Below are 21,301 nucleotides of genomic sequence, written 5' to 3'. Positions count from 1 at the left end.
GCACACGCCTTTAATCCCAGCACTCCGGAGGCAGAGGCAGGTGAATTTCTGAGTTCAAGGCCAGCCTGGTCTACAAAGTGAGTTCTAGGATAGCCAGGGCTACACAGAGAAACCCTGTCTCAAACAAACAAATAAACAAACAAACAAACAAACAAAAGATACCTAGTTGCTCAGAGAATCACCCAATCTGGGCTAACTTGTTTTGTCTTGGTCTGTGGCCTTGCTATTGAACACAGGCTGGACTTTGCCATCCTCCTGCCTCCACCTCCAAAGTTCTGAGTTTGGCTACATACTGAGAACCATCTGGGCTTTTAATCTTTTGTTTCTGAAAGGATGAAGCAACCTACTTTGAGATGAGTTTATCATCTTCCTGGGAGATCCTGTTAAACACCATAGTCTCGTGTGTGGCCAGATGGCTCTGCCAGCTAGCAGGGTCTTTCCAGATACTCATACTTGCACATAAGCCTGATGTAGTTAAGCTTGTAGTACTTTGTAAATCTGTGTTAAACACCAGTAGCTTTATGCATTACTTAAGCTTTGAGGAGTCATGAGTAAATTAGGACTGTGTGAAGCCTGGAAGGACATGTGTTGCATGATAAACTGGTACACACCTAAACACTGATGCTACAAATATAAACCCCCATCTACCCTTCATTCTAGCTATTGGTGTATGTCATTGTAGGCTGCTCTAACATCTCAGGGTTCCCATGCTTTATAGAACTGTTTAAGGTAGCATTAATAGTGATGCCTTGAAGATGGAATTACAACCAAAGAACCGGAAGGAAAGAACAAAAAGTGTTGAAGTTGGAAGAGATTGGGGGAATCAATCTTAGAGGAAATTGAATTGGTAAAGAAAGAAGCAGGTATAAATTGATCAGCCAGTGCCAGATGCTGAGTAGACAGCAGAAGGTCAATACAGCATGGTCGAGGCCTACCTTGGGGACTACATTATATAGTAGTAAATATTTAAAATCCCAACCTGGAATTTATTCCATGTCCTTATGGTTATTTAGTTCCTGGATAAAAACATAAACACACACACAGCCTTTATATTTTCAATAAGCCCTAAACAGCACAATAGCTGGGCTGCTGACCCTCCATGCTGTTAGAATCTACTTTCCATCAATAACCCTGAGTTATTACTATTTACTGTGTTCCATCTGGGCTGTTCTTAACTCCAATTGGCCAGTCCACAAGGCCATGTTTTCATGGCTCAGCTAACTCATGGCAGCTTCTCTTTTCTCCTCGCCTGCATGTTCTTCTTCTCTTCTTTGTTCTCCTCTCTCTAAGCTCAGGAAACCAAAATCCCCACCTACGTCTCTTCTGCCAAACTATTGGCTGTTGGCATCTTATTTACCATTCACAATTAACTAAGGGAGAAACACTTACTGTCTATGTGCAGGCTGTCTCCCCTCTGGGCCAACCAATCTTGGGTGCCCCTAATTAGCATTAGGATACAAGTCGCAGGAGGTCAACCCACTATACATTATCTAATGGAAGTGGAAGACAAGAAAGTAAAAATATATGTGTGTGTATATATATATATATATATATATACACACACACATATATATGTATATATATGTATATATATATACACACACACACACATATATATGTGTGTGTATATATATATATATATATATATATATATATGTACTTCGCAGTATTACACTAAAAGTGGGTCAAGGGTGATTTCTCAACTTGTATATCCATCTGGAGCCCAGAATGTGACCTCCCTTGGCTATAAGGTCTTGGCAAACATGATTAGTTCAAAAGAGGCCATCCTTAATTAGGCCAACATCTAATGACTTGTCTGTATAATGAGAGGGGAAGGCATGGACGCACTCCGAGGCCGGGTGAAGATGGAGGAGGAGGTCAGCGTGGTAGCGATATGACAGGATGTGTGATCTAGGTGGCATTCCCTAGAGGAACAGAGAACAGATAGAGTGGCTTACAGGCTGTGGTCAGCTAATCCAGCAGTGGCTGTCGCCTAATGCAAAATCCAGCCATTCAGTCGTTAATTGTTCAGTCCACGAGGCTGGATGTTTTTGGTCTTCCATGTATATCAGAATCCTGAAGGTTCTAATGCCGGTGACTCAGGATCAAGGACAAGCAGGCAAAGAGCAGGCGTCTCTTTCTTCCTTGTTCTTGATAAAGGCAGCAGCAAGAAGGTGTGGCCCAGATTTATAGTGGGACTTCTGACCTCAAATGATCCCAATTCAAACGAGGAAGGTCTTTCTACCTCAAATGATCCACTTAGCTGAATATCCCTCACAGGTACACCCAGCAACTTGAGTTTTTAGTGAATTCCAGATATGGTGAAGTGGGCTACCGAGAATAACCATCACAATGTAGGATGGTGCAGACTGTCTGGACTCGGGCAAGCAAGGAAAACCTTTTCTAAAACCTTCAGAAGGGCACCTTGAATTCAGACTTCAAGTACCCAGTACTAGACGCTTGGGGGTTCTCAGAGACTGAACCGCCAGCCAAAGAGCATACCAAGACGGGATCTAACCCCCTAACCTTCTGCCCCCAACATATGTAGTAGATGTACAGCTTGATCTTCATGTGGGTCCCCCAACAACTGGAACCAGGGCTTACCCTGACTCTATTGCCTGCCTGTGGATCCTGCTCCTGTAACTGGGCTGTGTTGTCTGACCTCAGAAGGAGAGAATGAAACCTAGTCCTCCAGTGACTTGAGGTGCCAGGGTGGGTTGGTTCCCCAGTGGGGACCTACCCCTTCTTGGGTGGGGGTGGGGGCACAGGGAGGAGAGGGGGCTGCAAGCAGGATGTAAACTAAACAAAGGAATAAATTAATAGGGGGGAGGGGGAAAGCCGTCAGAAGGACACCTTGAGTTCAGACTTCAAGTACCCAGAACCAGACGATAAATGTTCTAATCATCCAGTTTGCGTCTGGCTTGAATTCGGCTACCAGCATTAAGAAACGCGGCTCCCTCTGTTGCTTTCGGCAGTGGTTGGGGAAACAGCCGGGTAAGACAGAAGGAAAGGAAACCTTCAGAGATGAAGCTAGTGACTGGTGTGTCCAATGCTGGAGAACTTTTCAAAGCTTTTCCAGACCCCCACCCACCCCTGCAGTCTTTTCTGATGCTAATGTTTCCCCTACGGGATTGTTAACACCACTGGCTTGATGGCCTTTGCAAAATACTGGCGGACTGGCTCTGAGCTGATACAGTCATTATCATCTTGATGAACGTGCTGAAAAAACATCTTCCATCTAAGCCAATCATTTTGTATCTAATGCCATCCCCATCCCGGTGTTTGCGATGTTGTCAGTCTCTGAAAAAGAAAAAGAACAGCGGGAATTAATCTTCTGTGTGGAGGGCACCTATTTTAAGTGCTTCAACCTTCATTATGATTACTTATATTAAAAAGTGATCATGGAGCCAGGCAGTGGTGGCCCACGCCTTTAATCCCAGCACTTGTGAGTCAGAGGCAGTCGGATTTTTGAGTTCGAGGCCAGCCTGGTCTACATAGTGAGTTTCAGGACAGCCAGGGAACACAGAGAAACCCTGTCTTGGGGGGTGGGGGGAATTAGCCCAGTAAAAGTGATTATGGCACATATGTAAATCAGCATTCTAACAAGTGATAAACAGTACTGAAATTACAGATTACCAAATAATCTACGTTAGGAATATTATAAATACAGACATACATACTAAGAATGACCCTAAAAACGGAACTACCAATGGTGGGAAAAGATTAGTATTTTATTGTCTTCTGGGTATCAAATAGAACAAGTGAATGTATTCAGTTAAATTTGAATTTTAGATAAACAAGATATATATATCATGTGAATTTATTCATTGTTTATCTGAAAATCAGATTTTACAACATTAACCTGTATTGTATTTTCCCTGGCAACCCTCCCCAGTTCCTTCAGCTTCAACATCACCTCTGGTCTTGAGTGCTTCCCAAGCATGCTCATCCTTGATCCTGAAGTCTTTAGACTCATATGAAATTAGTCTCAGGCCAGTGGTTGCTATGGAGCATTGAGAGAGAGAGAGAGAGAGAGAGAGAGATGTTCAACAGTTTCAACAGGTCAGGTTGATGTTTAGGGAAGCTGGGGACCTGGAGAACAAGAGGTTAATGCACTGTATAGAAAAGCAGAGGCTGGAGCCCTTTGCATGGCACCTTATCTCATAAAACTTTGGGCTATAAGGGCGCTATAACAAACCCTACTCTGTATTATTGCTTTAGCAGGACTCACTCCTTTTAAATCAGCTACTTGGGCTACTCCTGTCTGTTAACAGCATGTGCACACAGTTAAAAGTTCCCTTCCATGGTTATTTTTCAATTCCCAGAATAGAAGATGTTCTTGTTCTAGGAGTGCAGAGTATTCAAAAGTCCATTTTTGGTAGCATGAAAAAAGGGGGCACATTCTCTGTTCTTCAATGTTTATGTGTAGTGGGGTCAGGGATCAAGGTGGGGGTGTTATCCACCAAGGGGTCTGCTGTATGATCGCCCCATTTAAACAATGCCCAGGGGTCACTTGGTTATTCTCCGGGTACCCACATCTATGGTTGCTCTGTGTAACTAGAATCCCAGGTCAAATATGTCAAGAATATTATTATATAAATTCTCCTTCTGTTCTGCGGCCATGTGTATGTGACAAGTAGTCAATCCCAAGAGGACAAAAGTTTTTCTAATATGTTCATGTAAGAGTGTATAGTTAGAAATATTCACATGCACATGTATATGTACTCCTGATATCTTTTTATAAATATGTACATATTTTAATAAAAGTTAATAAATATGAAAAGGTGTTATGAAGGTGAAACATCAGCCATAGCCTAGAAATACCCATTGTTAGTATTTTGGATTATTTTCTTTCAGTTCATATTTAAAATCATGTTTTCTCATAATATGGAATCAGGATGATTTCCCACCAATAGCAAAATACTTGGAAACAAGGCATTGAAACATCGTCTGAGACTCTTCCTCAACATCTTCTCAAAGAAAAGAACACTCCATAGCAGGGATGGATGCATCTATAAACTTACAGCCCAAACTTCCCACTAAGTAAATCATTTCCATCTTTGAAGGAAAGATACAATAAATTTTTCTTAGGTATAGTGTCTTAGGGTTTTACTGCTGTGAGCAGACACCATGACCTAGGCAACTCTTACAAAGAACAACATTTAATTGGGGCTGGCTTACAGGTTCAGAGCTTCAGTCCATTATCATCAAGGCAGGAACATGACAACATCCAGGCAGGCATGGTGCAGGAGGAGCTGAGAGTTCTGCATCCTCATCTGAAGGCTGCTAGCAGAACACTGACTTCCAGGCAGCTAGGTTGAAGGTCTTATAACCTACATCCACAGTGACACACCTATTCCAACAAGGCCACACCTTCTAATTGTGCCACTCCCTGGGCTGAGCATATACAAACCATCACATATAGAAATCTACTTATCTGAATTTTGTGGGGAAAACAAACACAATCCCAACATGACGGCATCTCTGCGACTCTATAATTACTGAGATATTTAGTTTGCCATGTGGATTCTGAAGGTAGGTCCAAACATTGTTTAAACAATGAACAGTTGCATCCTGACAGCCTGTTCAAGGGGCAGCGATGGACCGCTGTGTGACTTCTCTGCCCATAGTTAGACCTGTAGCCTCTGCTCTAGCTGCATACACCATCTTGGCTGCTTCCTTCTTACTCCCTCAGACCTCAATGTCTCCACCTACACAAGAGGAACAGGAGCTGGCAGGCCTGCTGAATCTTTCCGATTTGACACTCATGATTACAATTAGAGTCCAAATTAACAGGAACAGTCCCTTGTCATCTTCCAAAAAGTGCCCACACTTCTAGGATGAGCCCACAGAGAGAGAAGGGATGCCCAACCGTTGAAAACTGACGGAAATAATTCTAAACCACAGGGACCATTTCCCCCACCCTAAGCTCAACAGGGTTGGTATTCCTTAGTGTTGGGTTGATACTGAAATTCTACTGATTCCTAGTTTTTCATGTGAAGCCTGTCTTGCCTTTCTTTCTGGGAAGAAAAGCAAATTCAAAACCACCCATGGTAGCTTCCAATTGTTCTCTTTAGAAACTAAGAGGATCCAGAAAACCAGACATACAAGAGGAACCCAGTTGGTGTGTGTTTAGAGCGTGAATAATGACACACTAACTAATACATTTAGTCCTCTGCATCCCTTCCCAAGAGTTTTGTAGCACCGGACTGACTGAAAGACTATATTCCCACCTTTCCGAGGGAATACCTTATTGCATGGAAGGGTTACTGAGATTTTTTTTTCTTACTCCAGTAGACTGTTCCATACGCTTTAGTTTAAATTTGTTGTAGTGACCCAGATGGTAAGCAATGTGGTGGTTTGAATGAGGTGTCTCGGGGATTTGAATGCTTGGTCCCTGGTTGGTGGCACTGCGTGGTTAGATTGCAAAGGTGTGGCCTTGCTGAAGGAAGTGAGTGAATTGCTGGGTTTGGCTTGGAGGTTTCAAAGCACTCAGTTTTTCTCTCTCCACTTCCTATTTGCAGGGAAAGATGTCAACTCTCAGCCGTTGCTCCGGCTGCCCTGTCTGCCTGTTCCCATACTTCACTGCTGTGATGGTTTGTATCTGCTTGGCTCAGGAAGTGGCACTATTAGGAGGTGTGGCCTTGTTGGAGTAGTTGTGTCACTGTGGGTGTAGGCTCTAAGACCCTTAACCTAGCTGCCTGGAAGTCAGTGTTCTGCTAGCAGCCTTCAGATGAAGATGTAGAACCATGCCTGCCCGGATGCTGCACCATGCTCGCATCTTGATAATAATGGACCAAACTTCTGAACCTGTAAGCCAGCTGCAGTTAAATGTTGTCCTTATAAGAATTGCCTTGGTCATGGTGTCTGTTCATAGCAGTAATACCCTAAGACGACTCTCAATGGAGAATGAACTGTTATCCATCTGGGATGGAAAGCCCCAAATAATTGCTTTCTTGTATAAGCCTTGGTTGTGGTTTTTCAGCACAGCTATCAAAGAGTAACTAAAACAGGTATTGAATTCATTTTTAGAGCATCTTTCCCTTACTGTCCCCTTGGTCATTATTGTAGGACCATGCAAATACAAATTAGTAAGTAGTTAAACGTAAACAGATGATGGAACTGTTCAAAGGAATGGAACTTGGAGCTGAATGACCTACGCTGTACACAGACAGAAACCTGCCACTAAAAGCCTCACAGGAGTTTTTATCTACTTTTTTGCTTGGGAGACATTTTTCAACAGGTCACACAGTTGGAAAAAGTAACCAAGGTTCAAACTTGGGTTAATAAATTTTTGACACTCATATTTTCATTGTCTGAAAGAAAAAAGCAGCGTTAGACAAAAAGGCATCTTTTTAAAATGAGACTGATTAAAGGACTAGAAGAAAGACAGCTAAAATGAAGAAGGAGAGAAGGTGAAGTAGGTATGTGTAAAAGGGCACGTGATCTCAGTAACAGAGAGAAGAAAGGGAAGGCAGAATATAGAGTAACCCAGGACTAGATAGCTAAGCTGGCTCACCTAAGCTGGATCATGGGTCTGGAGGTATTTTAGATGATGGTCCATTCTAACAGTGAGAACTTTGGGTTCTTTGCAGAGTACCTCTATTTGATATTGCGTTTGTCTTCCGGTGCCCATGGGACAGAAGGGCTTAATCTGCACAGCCACTCACTGCCTGAGTCATGATGCACAAGGTCTGAGCTCTTCATCTTCATTATCTGCTTCTCAAGTTTCACTACCCCAAATCTGACAATGTTCTTCACATGTAGGAAATCCATGTAATACATATATGCATGCCAATTCCCTGGCCAAAAGATGCAATGGGTGTGCTTACAATGAGCTGATTAAGGTATCACTGTTCTCCCAAGTCTAAAAATGAAGTGATGGAAAGTCTGGGGATGCAGTAAGCACTTGGGATAATTTGGAGCTGGGCTCAGCCTGGCAGCTGCTGTGCATGATTTTGAAAACACTTATTTAATGTCCTTTCTAGTCTAGCCTAGTGTCATTCTGTGAGTCTAAGCCCACAATAAAAATGAGGGCTTTCACAGGAAGCAATGGTTTACTTGTGGTGAGAGCGAAGGAGTTTCTGACTGTGTTTTTTGAAGTTGACTGCAGAAAATGCATAGGCATCCTACAATGGGAACAATGTTACAAGTGGAAACAACTGGTCTCTTCCTAGAAACATTTGGCAATTTGTGTGGGGAGGAAATAACAGCCAAAGCAGACATTTCTGCTTTGTGACAGAAGGGCTTTATGTCACTCATGCAAATAACAACCCAGCCACCAATAGGTGCTCTGTGGAGTCACCAAGGCTAGAACGGAGATTACCTGTCATGGCTTCAGATTGGTCAGCTCCTTGTGACTGTGTGGAAATAAAACACGATGGCATAATGGGACCAGGTTAAAGAATGTATGCGTTGGTATAAATAAAGATGCTGTGTAGAACACTAAGCAATTGTTTCTCTTTCTTGCCTAACCAGCCTCTCAAGGTTACATTTGATCATAAATAATGAAATATATACAGTATGGATCTCATATGCAAATTACATGGATTTGAAATACAACGTATAAAATGGGGAGGCTCTATTATCAGATCTCCCCGTGTAGATTTCATGCCTACAGAGGATACAGAGGAAACTTCCCACTCACTACATAATTCAAGTAGAACAATTATTTCTGGCTTAAATCTCTAAATAGTTTCAACTTCTGCAGATTACTAAGACACTGCTAGGTACATGTCAAATATTTTCAATTCTTGTGCTGAGGGATATTTTATTTTATTATTATTTTTTTTTATTTTGTCTTGGGGAACAGAAGCTTGTTAGGGGCCAAGGAGCCAGGACAGAATCTTGCCGTTCATCTTAAACAGAACAGTTTGCTTCCATCCAAATACAGACAGGAGAAAGTCCTTTTCCCATGAGAAATGTAAAAGGAACCTTGGCCAACAAATGCTACTGGGAAAATACTCTTGCAGAGTGACCAGTTTCAGTGCACCCACAAGGTGGCGCACAGCTGTCTGTAACTCCAGTTCCAGGGAGCTAATGACCTCTTCTGGCAGCTGTGGGTACTGCATGCACACGGTGCACAGAAAGACACTTGACAAAGCCCTCTCAGTCAACAGGTTCTCCAGCACAGGAGTGAGGGGGGGAAAAAAAAAGACAACTACACAACATTGTAGCATGACCCCAGGCAGTTCTCAGGCTGAGGCGGGTTTATTTTTTCCCCAATATGCTTTTATGTCCTTTTAATTACATGCAAGCAATAAGGGAAAATAGCACAGTAAACACCGATAGTCAAGGAAAAAGCAAGGCAATAAGCAAAGTCCCGTGGTCACCGTTTCTCAGGGCTTGTCAGGATGACCAAGATATCTGAGCCCACTTCCTTGTCCAAGCCCAAATCAGGTTCTGGCCTGAAGCCTATTTCTTTTGTTCCACCCTAAAAATTAGATTCCTGCCTGAACTTACTTCCTTGTCATGGCCTAATGTGAGATTCCTACCTGAAGCCCATTTCCTTGTCCTTGGTCAATGTCAGATTCCTGCCAAGTGGCCCCCAAAGCTCCCCACAGATACTAATTCATAAAATGAAAACAATTACAATGTGTTAGGTCATATATTAGTCATTGCTCCTATATACATACGCCTTCCAAAGACTTCACATTAATTCTTCTCTAAGGGGTCCTGTCTCTGGGACCCTGCCTAGCATTTAACTATATACTCATGGACATAATAGCAGCTACTTTGTATCATCCCCCATCTCTACATCTGTTTAAAATTATTTTACTCTGTCCTTTAAAACTCATGTTCACAGTATGTTTGATATGTGTACCTTCCTGACTACCTCGCTCAAACTCTCCCTGAGCCTCCCACCCCCCCAGCTTATATCCCTCTATACTTCATGTCTTCTTTTAACTAATATCATGGGTCCAGCTAGTGCTATCCATATGCACACAATGTGGGGTCATTTTTTATAGCAACTTGCCAGTGGCTGTATCTCCCCATCAAAAAGAGGCCCCCACCAGCAGGATCACCTGAAAATAGCTTCTCTGTTAGAGGTTGTCTTAGTCAGGGTTTCTATTCCTGCACAAACATCACGACCAAGAAGCAAGTTGGGGAGAAAAGGGTTTATTCAGCTTATACTTCCACATTGCTGTTCATCACCAAAGGAAGTCAGGACTGGAACTCAAGCAGGTCAGGAAGCAGCAGCTGATGCAGAGGCCATGGAGGGATGTTACTTACTAGTTTGCTTCCCCTGGCTTGCTCAGCTTTCGTTCTTATAGAACCCAGGACTGCCAGCCCAGGGATGGCACCACCCGCAATGAGTCCTCCCACCCTTGATCACTAAATGAAAAAATGCCTTACGGCTGGATCTCATGGAGGCATTTCCTCAAGGGAGGCTCCTTTCTCTATGATAACCCCAGCTTGTGTCAAGTTGACACACAAAACCAGATGGTACAGAGGTGGAGCCTTGGGAGCCCCCTCCTCATTCTCTGGCTCTTAGACTTTTTCTACATATTCTCCCATGATGCTCCATGAGCTATGCATGGGACGGAGCATTGATACAGATGACCCGTATTCACAATCACTTATTATCAGCATTTTGGCACAGTATGGGCTTCTGCATGAACTACTGCTCACTGTAAAGAACAGTGACTCTCTGACCAAGGCTGAGAGTACACAAATCTATAGATACATACATAAGTATTTCAAAGTCGGTTTGACAGCCATTTAGTAAGGCCTCCCCAGTAGCTTCTCTCCCAGGGCCTATGATCTCCCGAGTGGTTTCAGTCCCAGACATGAAATCAATTTGCTACATCTTTTTTTTTTTTCCAGAATCCCTGTGTGCTTGTGAGAAAACATCTCCTTTAACCATCCCAATTGCCCAGTCCATGCCAGGCCTAAATTATAATCTCCTTGGGTACAAGAATTATACCTGTCTGCTTCATGGCTGCACACCAGTCTCTCGTGTGTAGCAGGTAATCACCATGCATTTGTGCAGTAAGTGACTGGATTAGAGCAGAGCTTGCCCTGGAAAGGCCAAAGTGGAGGGAACAGTGGGAAGAGACGCTCACCATGAGACCCAGCAACCTCTGAGATCATTACACCGACCACCCTGGCCACTCAAGTGCTGGATACAGTGATCATGGTGTGTCCCGTTCCTGAGTCAGAAGCTGGGTTTTTTTGGAGGTTAGCTTCTTGAAGTTTTCATTTATTTTGGATATTAGCCCTCAATCAGATGTGAGGTTAGTGAACATTTCTTCCCAAGCTGTAGTTTTCGGATTTATCCTATCGACTCAACCCACATAACTTAAGAAGTTTAACAAGTAGAAAGGCCCAAGTGAGGAGGCTTCAATCCCACTTGGAAGGGGGGAGAAAATAATTATGGAAGGCAATGGGAAGGAGGGGGGCCTAGAGGGGAGAGGGGAAGAGAAGGGGAAGGGGGCAATGGGATCAGATTGGGAGGGGGGAGGCAGGAGAGAAGCCCAGAAGGCCAGAAGAATTAATGGAAATATGCAACCTGGGGGGAGGAGCCCACTAGAAAGTGCCAGAGACCTGAGAGGTGAGACACTCTCAGGACTCAATGCAGTGACCTTAGATGAAATGCCCAACTGTGGGGAGAGGGAACTCAAAGAGTCCACCTCCAGTAGATATACAGGACCTCAAATGGAGGGAAAGGATTACCAACCAACAGTCAAAACTTCTGACTCAGAATTGTTCCTGTCTAAAAGAACTATAGGTACAAAAATGGAGAAGAGACTGAGGGAAAGGTGGTCCTGTGACTGGCCCAATTTGGGATCCATCTCATGGGTAGTCACCAAGGCCTGACACTATTACTGTTGCTATGATGTGCTTACAGACAGGAGCCTAGCATGGCTGTCCTCTGGAGGCCCTACCAGCAGCTCACTGAGACAGAAACAGATATTTACACCCAACCATTGGACTGAAGTTGGGAACCCCTATGGTTGAATTAGGGGAACAATTAAAGAAGCTGAAGGGGAGGGTGACCCCATAGGAAAACCAGCAGTCTCAATTAACTCAGACCCCTTTGAACTCCCAGAGACTGAGCCACCAACCAGGCAAAATACATGAACTGGTCCGAGGTCCCCAGCACATATACAACGGAGAACTGCCTGGTCTGGCTTCAGGGGGAAAGATACACCTAATCTTCAAGAGGCTTGAGACCCCAGGGCGGGGAGTGAGGCCTGGTGGTAGGGGGGCATTCTCTTGGAGATGGGGGAGGAGGAATGGGACAAGGAACTGTGCGATGGGGGACTAGGAGAGGGGTCAATGGCTGGATTGTAAATAAAATAACAATAATATCATAACAATGATGATGAAGATGATAATAATAATAATAAATGCTTGCTTGAATTGTAGTATAAACTGTTTCATAAGTCTATTCAGAAAGCCATTTCCCTCTAACCTCATGAGGTAGAGAAGGTGATGACATCATCTAGCCATTTCTTTCTCCACTTATTCAAAATGTTTTAACTACTGATTCTGAAATGATGTATGCCTCTTTACAAATTCCGTTATATTCTCACTAAATTATTTCTTATTTAGCTGCAGAGAGTAAAACCTTAAAGTCATTAATAACACATAAAAGAAAGGTGGGAGAATATTTTAGCTCATTCCCCAATGATAAAGTGATTTTTAGGGTTATCTGCCACCTGGCACGGTTGAATACAGTAACAGCCCGTGAATTAATTTGCTTTAATTTCTTATTAGACCACTCGTCGTAATGTAGACCTGAAACTTAGATTCGATATGAAAGCTAAAGTTTTGCAGAGCAATCTAATTCTCCAATAAATGTGGAAGAGAATAATTTATCTTCTCCTTTATCCAAGACAACTTCATGTATCTTTATTTCCATCACGGAAGGTAAGAAATGGCTCGTTTCTAGGTAGACTTTGAGCTGACTGTGGAGCAAGAACAGTACGCCATGAAGACGCGGTCTTACATGAAATGAGGGATTCCACAGAGTCCTTTTATCAGTTTCACATCCATCAGTCCCACGGAACAGAATCTCACCTTAGTTATGTCAGCATTTAAAATCTAAAGATCTAAAGAGGCTGACGCCTGTCTCTGTACTAGGAACCAACTTACATCTAAAACCCATCTTCTCTCTTAATTTAAAAAGTGTATTAGATTTCTTTATTTTCTCTATGAGAGTTTTGTCGGCATGTATGTATATGTACCACATGTAATTGGTGTTCAAGGGGGTCAGAAGAGGGTCTTAGATACCCTGCAACTGGAGTTACAGATGATTGTGAACCACCATGTGGGTGCTGGGAACCAAGCCTGGGTCCTCTGGCAAAACAAGTGCTCCTAAGGACGGAGCCATTTCTCCAGTGCCTCTGTAAAACCTCTTAACATCTGTTACAGTGATTTTAAACTCTGTCTCTGAATCACTTGGTGTGGTGGTTTGAATGTGCTCAGCCCAGAATGTGGCACTATTAGGAGGTGTGGCCTTGTAGGAGGAAGTGCGTCACTGTGAGGGGTGAGCTTTGAGACCCTTCTCCTATCTGCCCGAGGAGTCAGTCTTCTCCTGTTTGCCTTCAGACCGAGATGTAGAACTCTCAGTTCCTCCTGAACTGTCCCTGCCTAGATGCTACCATGTCCCTGCCTTGATGATAATGGACTGAACCTCTGAACCTGCAATCCAGCCCCAATTAACTATTGTCCCTTATGAAAGTTGTCTTGGTCATGGTGTCTGTTCACAGCAATGAAACCTTCACCAAGACACCTGGACAGCACTGGAATTTCCTAATGCAAGCGATGGTATCCCGGTGTAGTTCATCAGGACCTCAGAGAGCAGAACAGCAGGTCCAGGATAGTTAGCACTACTAGTTAGCACTACTAGTTAGCACTACTAGTTAGCACTACTAGTTAGATAGTTAGCAGATCCAGGATAGTTAGCACTACTACCTCAGGGGATTACAGTGTGCAGTTACGGTTGAAAAGGACTCCACTCAGGGCCTACTTCTACTCAGATACTCCCTGGAAGATTCATTCTTGTTGGAATGCTTCAAACGCCAGGACTAGGGCACTCTTCTGACTAGGAGAAGTGTGTGGTAGCAAATCTGGGTTGTCAACTTGACTGTATCTGGAATTAACTAAAATCCGAAAATAGAAGGGATATCTGTGAGGGACATTTTGCTTGATCTGAAGTAGGTAGATCCATTTCTAACCCAGATCTTTGCTGTAGGAAGACACACACTTTGGACCTGGATCTTGAAGCAGGAAGATGAGTCTTTGACCTGGACCACATCTACTGGAAGCCTATATAAAGATACGAAAGGAGGCTTGTGCTCTTTGCCTGCTTGTTTTTAAGTTCTGTTACTCTAGAGAACCCTGATACAGCTCTCCTGCTCTTGGCAAGCCTTCTCTTTGCCTACCTTTATCCTTGCTATTTCTCCAACACAAAAGGTCCACGATGGTTGCTTGGGGTGTCTCTTCCTAGAAGACTTTACTGAAAACTTCACCTGAATGATTCCCCCCAAGCTCCTTCAGGAGTCTGCCACCTGCTCAGCGAGGCTTCTGGGGCCGCTTCATTTGAAGCCACTCACCCACGCTCTTCCTCCCCTGGTTCACTCTGCTGTACAGCATTTATCCTTAGGCCACAAGGTACCACCGTTTTCCTGGTTTACTGGTTCACCGTTTCCTGGTTGCCTCCGAGACAGAAGTGTCCATGTGTTCTGTCCACAGATGTATCCATAATGGCTGGAGTGTCTGGTGCAAACAGGAGGTCGTCAGTCTCCATAGATGTCAGGCACCACATACCGGATCCAACCAACTACAGACTGAATACTCAGGAAGAAAAAGAAAAGCTCATTTTGTCCTGACCGTTTACTGGCATTTCTTGTCAGCATTTTCTAGACTGTGTAACAAATATTTGTTGCAGGATATTTGAATCTGTTTCTAGTTAGGGTGTGGCTCAGCCGTTAGTATATACCTTTAATCCCAAACAATCGAAGATAAAGTTAGTTTGTAGAAGGAAGCACCCATGCTTGAAAATGATGTCTAATTGAGCCGCTGAAAAAGTGACGAATCAGAAAAAGATTTGACAGAACAGGATATGCTCAATACTTCCGGGAAGAGAGAGGAAGAGGAAGCTGCATAAGGGGGAGACAGATGGCACAGGAGGTACTGAGTAGAGTTCATGGAGAGCAGGGCGGTAGAGTTGAGAGGGAGAGTTGAGCAGCACACAGAGAGAGAAGGAGGCAGGTTTGGGGAGTTTTCCTTTTCAAGATGCATCTGTGTGGGTTCATCATCTTATTTTTTATTATTTTTATTAATTTATTTATTTACATCCCAAGTGCTGCCCCATCTCCCAGTCCCTGGAATGGTTTTTATAAAGACAGATTGAAGAGAGAACAAGCTAGACACAGGTAAAGACTGAATGAGCAAGAGAATGAGAAGGAGCCAGAAGATCAGAAAATATTGCTAGAGTTAGTTAGAGTCCAAGCAGAGCAATTCCGAAGCCAAGAGAGAAGCCAGATTGACTCAGCTGGGAGGGGAGTTTGAGCCAGAGCAGCAGAGTTGAATCAGTCAACTAGAGTTCAGAAAGAACAAGAAATAGTGATCTTATTCAGCAGAAATGAGATCAGTCTCAGAGGCTGAAAATGTTCTAGGCCTAGATTAGATTGTACAGAGGCTAGAAGCTTCCAGGACTAGGCCTAGGTTAGCAGACAGAGGCAGTAAGCCTCCCAGACAACAATGACATCAGAGAATAAAAGTTACTTTTACAAGTACTAACATTCTATTGGGTACTGTAAGTCATCCAGGTTTAAAATACACAGGAGTAGACACGTGCAGGTTGTAGATAATTTCTGTACCATTTTATATAAGGAATGTGAGAACATCTGCAAGACAGCTTAGAACAAATCTATGTCTATCAAGAAGCAAGTATTTCCATGTATTGCGTTAATTAGCCCTAGAGGAAGGGCTATCTTTCTTCTGGTTGTACAAATAAGGAAACCAAACCTTGAGCCACAACGCAGCCTGCTCGAGGAATGTTGATGACATGTGATGATACTTGTTTGGAGTTCAGTACCCAGAGACCAGGTAAGGAGCTACGCCTTGCTGTAAGCTGCTTTTCTTCAATGTCTTTACCTGAACATTTATGCACTATCTTTGCAAATGGACGCTGAGTTTTGATGTTGATAAGAAACTAAATATTGTGATGTTAATGGCCTAGCTCAATGGCCATTTTACCAGCTGTAACAAGTTTATTTAGATAATATGAACCTAAATATACGTAAAACATACAACCTAAAAGTCAATGGGTACAACAATGTGCCCCGGGGTTGAAAAGGACAAAGTTGTATAAGGAGTTGAAGAGAACAAGTCAATCACAAATGCCAGTTAACGAAATTTTTATCTCAATTATTTATTAATTACATTGACAGTAGGGTACTCATGGCTGAGAAAACAGCATGGTCTTTTGATTTCCAAAAGATGAAAATAATGTTTGCTCACCTGTAGTGATGCTGATGCTCTCAGCCCTTTAAAATTAGTTAAACAATATTTGGCAGAATGATAATTTTGATAAACTATTACATTTTATACCACACTGATGAACTAGCTTCAAGTATAAAAGGTGTATAGTATGCAGTTCACTAAATACCATTAGTAAAATAACATAGAAGTTTTATATTGTATGCTTAAAGGTATTAATTAATATGATAGGCCAACTTCTAAACAGTCACACAGTGATAATGAACATATGGGGACACAGAAGATCAACTTGATGTAAGTAGAGTTCAGTAGGCACTTTGATTTAGCATTTATAACAGATATAACTTGAATTCCACTTTCAAAGTGAAAAACTATTAGTCCTGTAGAGTGTCACAGTCCAAACAACCTGAGTGGCCGCTTGGACACTGTTCCAGACCACAAGGGAAATTGTACTGTCTGCACCACCCAATAGACTGGTGAAGTGCTCTTCGACACAGTTCAAGTTCAATGGAGGAGAAGCTAAATTCAGCTTCAAAACCTGCTTCTCAAAGGGAATGTGACATGTGGGATATTAACCTTAAGAATACACATTCCCCTTTCTTAGATGGAATGTTCCTTGATCAATGACAAAAATACAAATCTTCATGTCTGGGCTGGAGAGATGGCTTACTAGTTAAGAGCACTGACTGCTCTTCCAGAGGTCCTGAGTTCAATTCCCAGCAACCACATGGTGGCTCACAACCATCTTTAATGGGGGATCCGATGCCCTCTTCTGGTGTGTCTAAAGACAGCCACACCGTACTCACATCCATGAAATAAATAAATATTTTTTAAAAATCTTCATGTTTGTCCTCTGAAAAGGAAAACACTCTGAAGTGTGGCTTGATGCTCCCCTGTGGAGTCATGTGGTGGAGTTTTGCAAGCAGAAGAGAGAAAGAAAAGCAACAAAAATTATTCCCAGGTTTCAGAAAGATGTGACTATAGGAAGAGTCTCTGATATTAAGGATAACTGGAGCCTGGTGAAAGGGTACCAAGTCCTTCTGTACAAAATTTAAAGTGATGCTAAATACTCCAATGAGGTATTTCCCCATAGCACAAACCACGGAATCTAGAAGATGCCTATATAAGTACCAAAAGCCGCAAAGGCAAGCTTAGAAGTGAGTGATGAAAGGGTTAACCCTTGATAACAAGATGTAACAGTAATCAGAAGTACTGGAATACATGGGGAGCCGGGATGTGAGTTGTGGGTTAGGTAACAGCATCTCCCAGGTATAAGCTACTTGCCTTTGCTCATGGTGGTGCAGTACATAAGCTAGTATCCTCCTTTTAAAAAGGAAACACACATCGGGGTGTTTAGAGGAAAATTATGTATCTGTGATGTTCTCTTACAAACTGGGTCAGAACAAATGTGTACCTTTGCATGGAGAGAAATAGGAGAAAGAAGATTGGGCCAATGGTGAGAAGGAGTTGTTATCAGCGGTAGACATAAATCAAAGTTACGTTCCAATCAAACCACCGTGGATTTCACTTCTCATTCAGGGGTTCTACTGATTCTCAAACTAATTGCTAGAATAAAGTCTCCCTGTGTATTTTGGCTGTAAGATGGTAAATGGAACCGTTCATACATAAGGCAGGGCATTGATTTCTACTTAACAAAAACCGTCCTCAGAGTAATTTGTTCTAGCTAAGCCTAGCCTCCTCCAGTTTTATCACAGCCTCAATGACCTGGTGGAGAGAAAAATACCAAGATTTCCAGAAAGTTAAAGAAATCAGAATGCCAGCCTGCTACAGGCACGGTGTTCCACCCAGGAAGACAGGGATCATGAGATTATAAGATGTATGGGTGATGTTCACAGGGTCATAGCCTTAGGAAGGGCAGACTTAATCCACGCCTGTAAAACAGTTCTTTTTTCTGACATGACTACTTGATGGAAGGTCTATTTACTACTACAGTTGGTTGGTTTTTTTTGTTTGTTTGTTTGTTTGTTTGTTTGGTTGGTTGGTTGGTTGGTTGGTTGGGGGTTTTTTGTTCATTTGGGTTGGTTTGGCTTGGTTTGGTTTGACTTGGCTGGTTGGTTTTATTTTTATGTTTGGCTTGGTTTTGGAGGGGCCTGGGTCTGGGGGATGTGTTCAAGGATAGCAAATGCAAAATAGTTACAAACATAGTTTATATTAATTCAACCATAACAAAAACCATTTTCATCAATGTCGTGAGTCCACCAACATTAAAGGGCATATTTCTTTGGATTAAAATAAAAACAAACAAAAACTACCATATGTTATCTCCATAGGACCCATTTTAAATATGAAGACATGAAAGACTCCGAAAGGAGCCCCTCGCTCAGGCCTCAGGACAATAGCGGACACCCTAGAACTCACGACAGACCGAGCTTGTTGTAAACCACATGAGGCTTTATTCGGGGAAAGCCAGAGCTCTGGGGACGACTCATATCCCACGCAGGGGTAGAGGAGTCGACCTCAAGGGGAAAGAGGTCCCAGTTTTTATAGGCCCTCAGGGGGGAAAGGAGAAGAGGGGAATAGGGGATTTCCAGATCTAAACAATATCTATTCTAAAATGATTAATTCCTCAATAAATGGGTATGGGAGGGAAACAAGGAAAGAATCTAATGAAGGTGCAGCAATGGGCACACACCTGGTCAGAACATTGGCAGACACACAGGTTTGAGGAGTGGCCAAAGCATTGTGCACCTTTATTTTTCTAAATCAGTGAAGCAGTTCTACTAACAATAAAATCTATTTTACCAATTCAGGGCTTCTATGACCTTTTACATTCTGCCAGGATCTTTCAGACACATATATTAATAACAAAATAAAATGATGTTTATCATACAAAAAATAAATGAAAGCTAAATACACGTATAATTCTTTTATGATATCCTTGGACATTGTAAAGTAGAATCATATAAAATTAAGAACTATCAATAAAAAGGTAATGAAACTACTACCATATAGTTGAAAAATAATATTTCACTAAATCATCGTGAAGTGGAAACTTATGGTTTCTTTGGGAAGTCAGTTGTGTCAGATGGTGTTTTGCTGGCGCAGACACGTGAAGGAGTGTTTCCCTGAAGCAGACACAGGCGAAGAGATGAAATGAAGCATGATATGAAGAAGGACCCAACAGTCAGTGGATGATACTGAACAATGCTGGATGGCACTGGTATGCCTTGCCATTCCTTAATGGTCATCGTTTGTCGCGACTTCATGAAAATTTTCTGGTGGTGGTCTGGCGGCTTCCTGCTACTTCCCTGGACTTAGGCTGATTGGCAGAATGATGTCAGCTGATAGACATGACATTTTGCTAAGACTGACTTATGTGGTGCTTGGCTGAGGCGAGACCCATGGGAGGACACATGCTATTTGGAGGGAGTATAATAGGACTCAACAGATAAAGACAGCTTGCATAGTGAGCCTTGCAACACTTAGTTGGTCTACAGTTGTCCCTAATGGGAGAGAACTTGTCCTGGTATCCCAGCTGGTCCTGGTCACACCTGCTGACTTGTGGCAATTCACTGGAGGCCTGGCTGTTTCTGCTGGGTTGTGCCACCACTGTTGATTCATGTTTGCTCTCCTGGCACGACTGCTGGTGTATATCCTGACAACGCAGACTGGATTTGCTCCAAAGAACTATTTCTAAACAGGTCCAATCCTCCCATATCCTAGTAGCCTTTCTTTTTCACTACCGCTGGTAGATGGTGGGTAGAAGGGAGGTCATAGCATTTAAGAACCCTTATTAAAAGTAGTGTTTGAAAAATCTAAGCCAACATCACACTTAGATTAATCACATTATTAAGTAATATAAATGAAAAGGACGTACCAGTGGTATACAGGAAGTATACAGAGCTGAATGTAAACAGAATTACATAGAGAAATGCAGTATAAAAGGAAAGCTCTAACTTAGGAGGATATGTATAACTCTTAAAATACAAGTATGGAGCCAAGGAGTGGTCTCAGCACTACATGCTCCTGACATAAAGCCAGATGACCTGAGTTCATAAGGAACTCATACGGTGGAAAGAGAGAATCGCCTCTTTAGAGTTGTCCTATGACTTCCTCATGATGCCATAGCAACGACCAACCCACCCCCACCAATATATACAATAAAGTTAAGCTACAAATGATCGAATAAATAAGTTAATCAGATGTATCAGGAAACATGATGATTCATCACCGAGCCAGGCATCCATTGGCCATTCCTTTTTCTTTTGGTTATCCTGACACCTGCTTCTACATGCAGATGCAGCTATAGAGCTGTGATGCCCCAGTTTCTAGAGGACAGGGAAAGAGGTCACAAAGAGAGAGACTCAATCTCACTTCTGTGCTGTGGATATACAGATCTTTTTTTTTTTTTTTTGGTTTTTCAAGACAGGGTTTCTCTGTATAGCTCTGGCTGTCCTGGAACTCACTTTGTAGACCAGGCTGGCCTCGAACTCAGAAATCCGCCTGCCTCTGCCTCCCGAGTGCTGGGATTAAAGGCGTGCGCCACCACGCCCGGCTGGATATACAGATCTTGTTCTAGCAAGCACACAAGAGGTTCGCAAGTATGAACTAACAGATCAACTCCTAGAGTGGCCAACACTTGGAACATGGCCAACACTTGGAACACAGCAAGATAGATCCAACTGTCACCCCAATGTGCCGATCTACAACACAGTTAGCTTGTGATAGGGAGTGTGTGATGGTTTGTATATGCTTGGCCCAGGGAGTGGCACTATTAGAAGGTGTGGCCCTGGCCTGGAGAGATGGCTCAGTGGGTAAGAACACTGACTGCTCTTCCGAAGGTCCTGAGTTCAAATCCCATGAACCACATGGTGGCTCACAACCA

General features: G+C 42.8%; 1 long non-coding RNA gene across 1 annotated transcript in view; it reads right to left on the bottom strand.

Moving 5' to 3' along the window:
- Window positions 1-1,669: 1,669 nt before the first annotated feature.
- LOC110312174 (uncharacterized) overlaps window positions 1,670-21,301 on the bottom strand; it is an 88,614-nt gene continuing 68,982 nt past the window's right edge. The window contains exons 3-4 of the long non-coding RNA XR_015045912.1: window positions 3,917-4,003; window positions 1,670-3,300 (exon numbers count right to left, since the gene is read on the bottom strand). This is a non-coding gene — a long non-coding RNA (uncharacterized LOC110312174). The remainder of the gene's footprint in view (window positions 3,301-3,916; window positions 4,004-21,301) is intronic.

The sequence above is a fragment of the Mus caroli genome, unplaced genomic scaffold, assembly GCF_978045245.1.
Source record: "Mus caroli unplaced genomic scaffold, Mus_caroli_1 scaffold_18, whole genome shotgun sequence".
Taxonomy (NCBI): Eukaryota; Metazoa; Chordata; class Mammalia; order Rodentia; family Muridae; genus Mus; species Mus caroli.
Note: the sequence above shows the minus strand (reverse complement) of the source record. Positions and strands in the feature narration are given on the sequence as shown.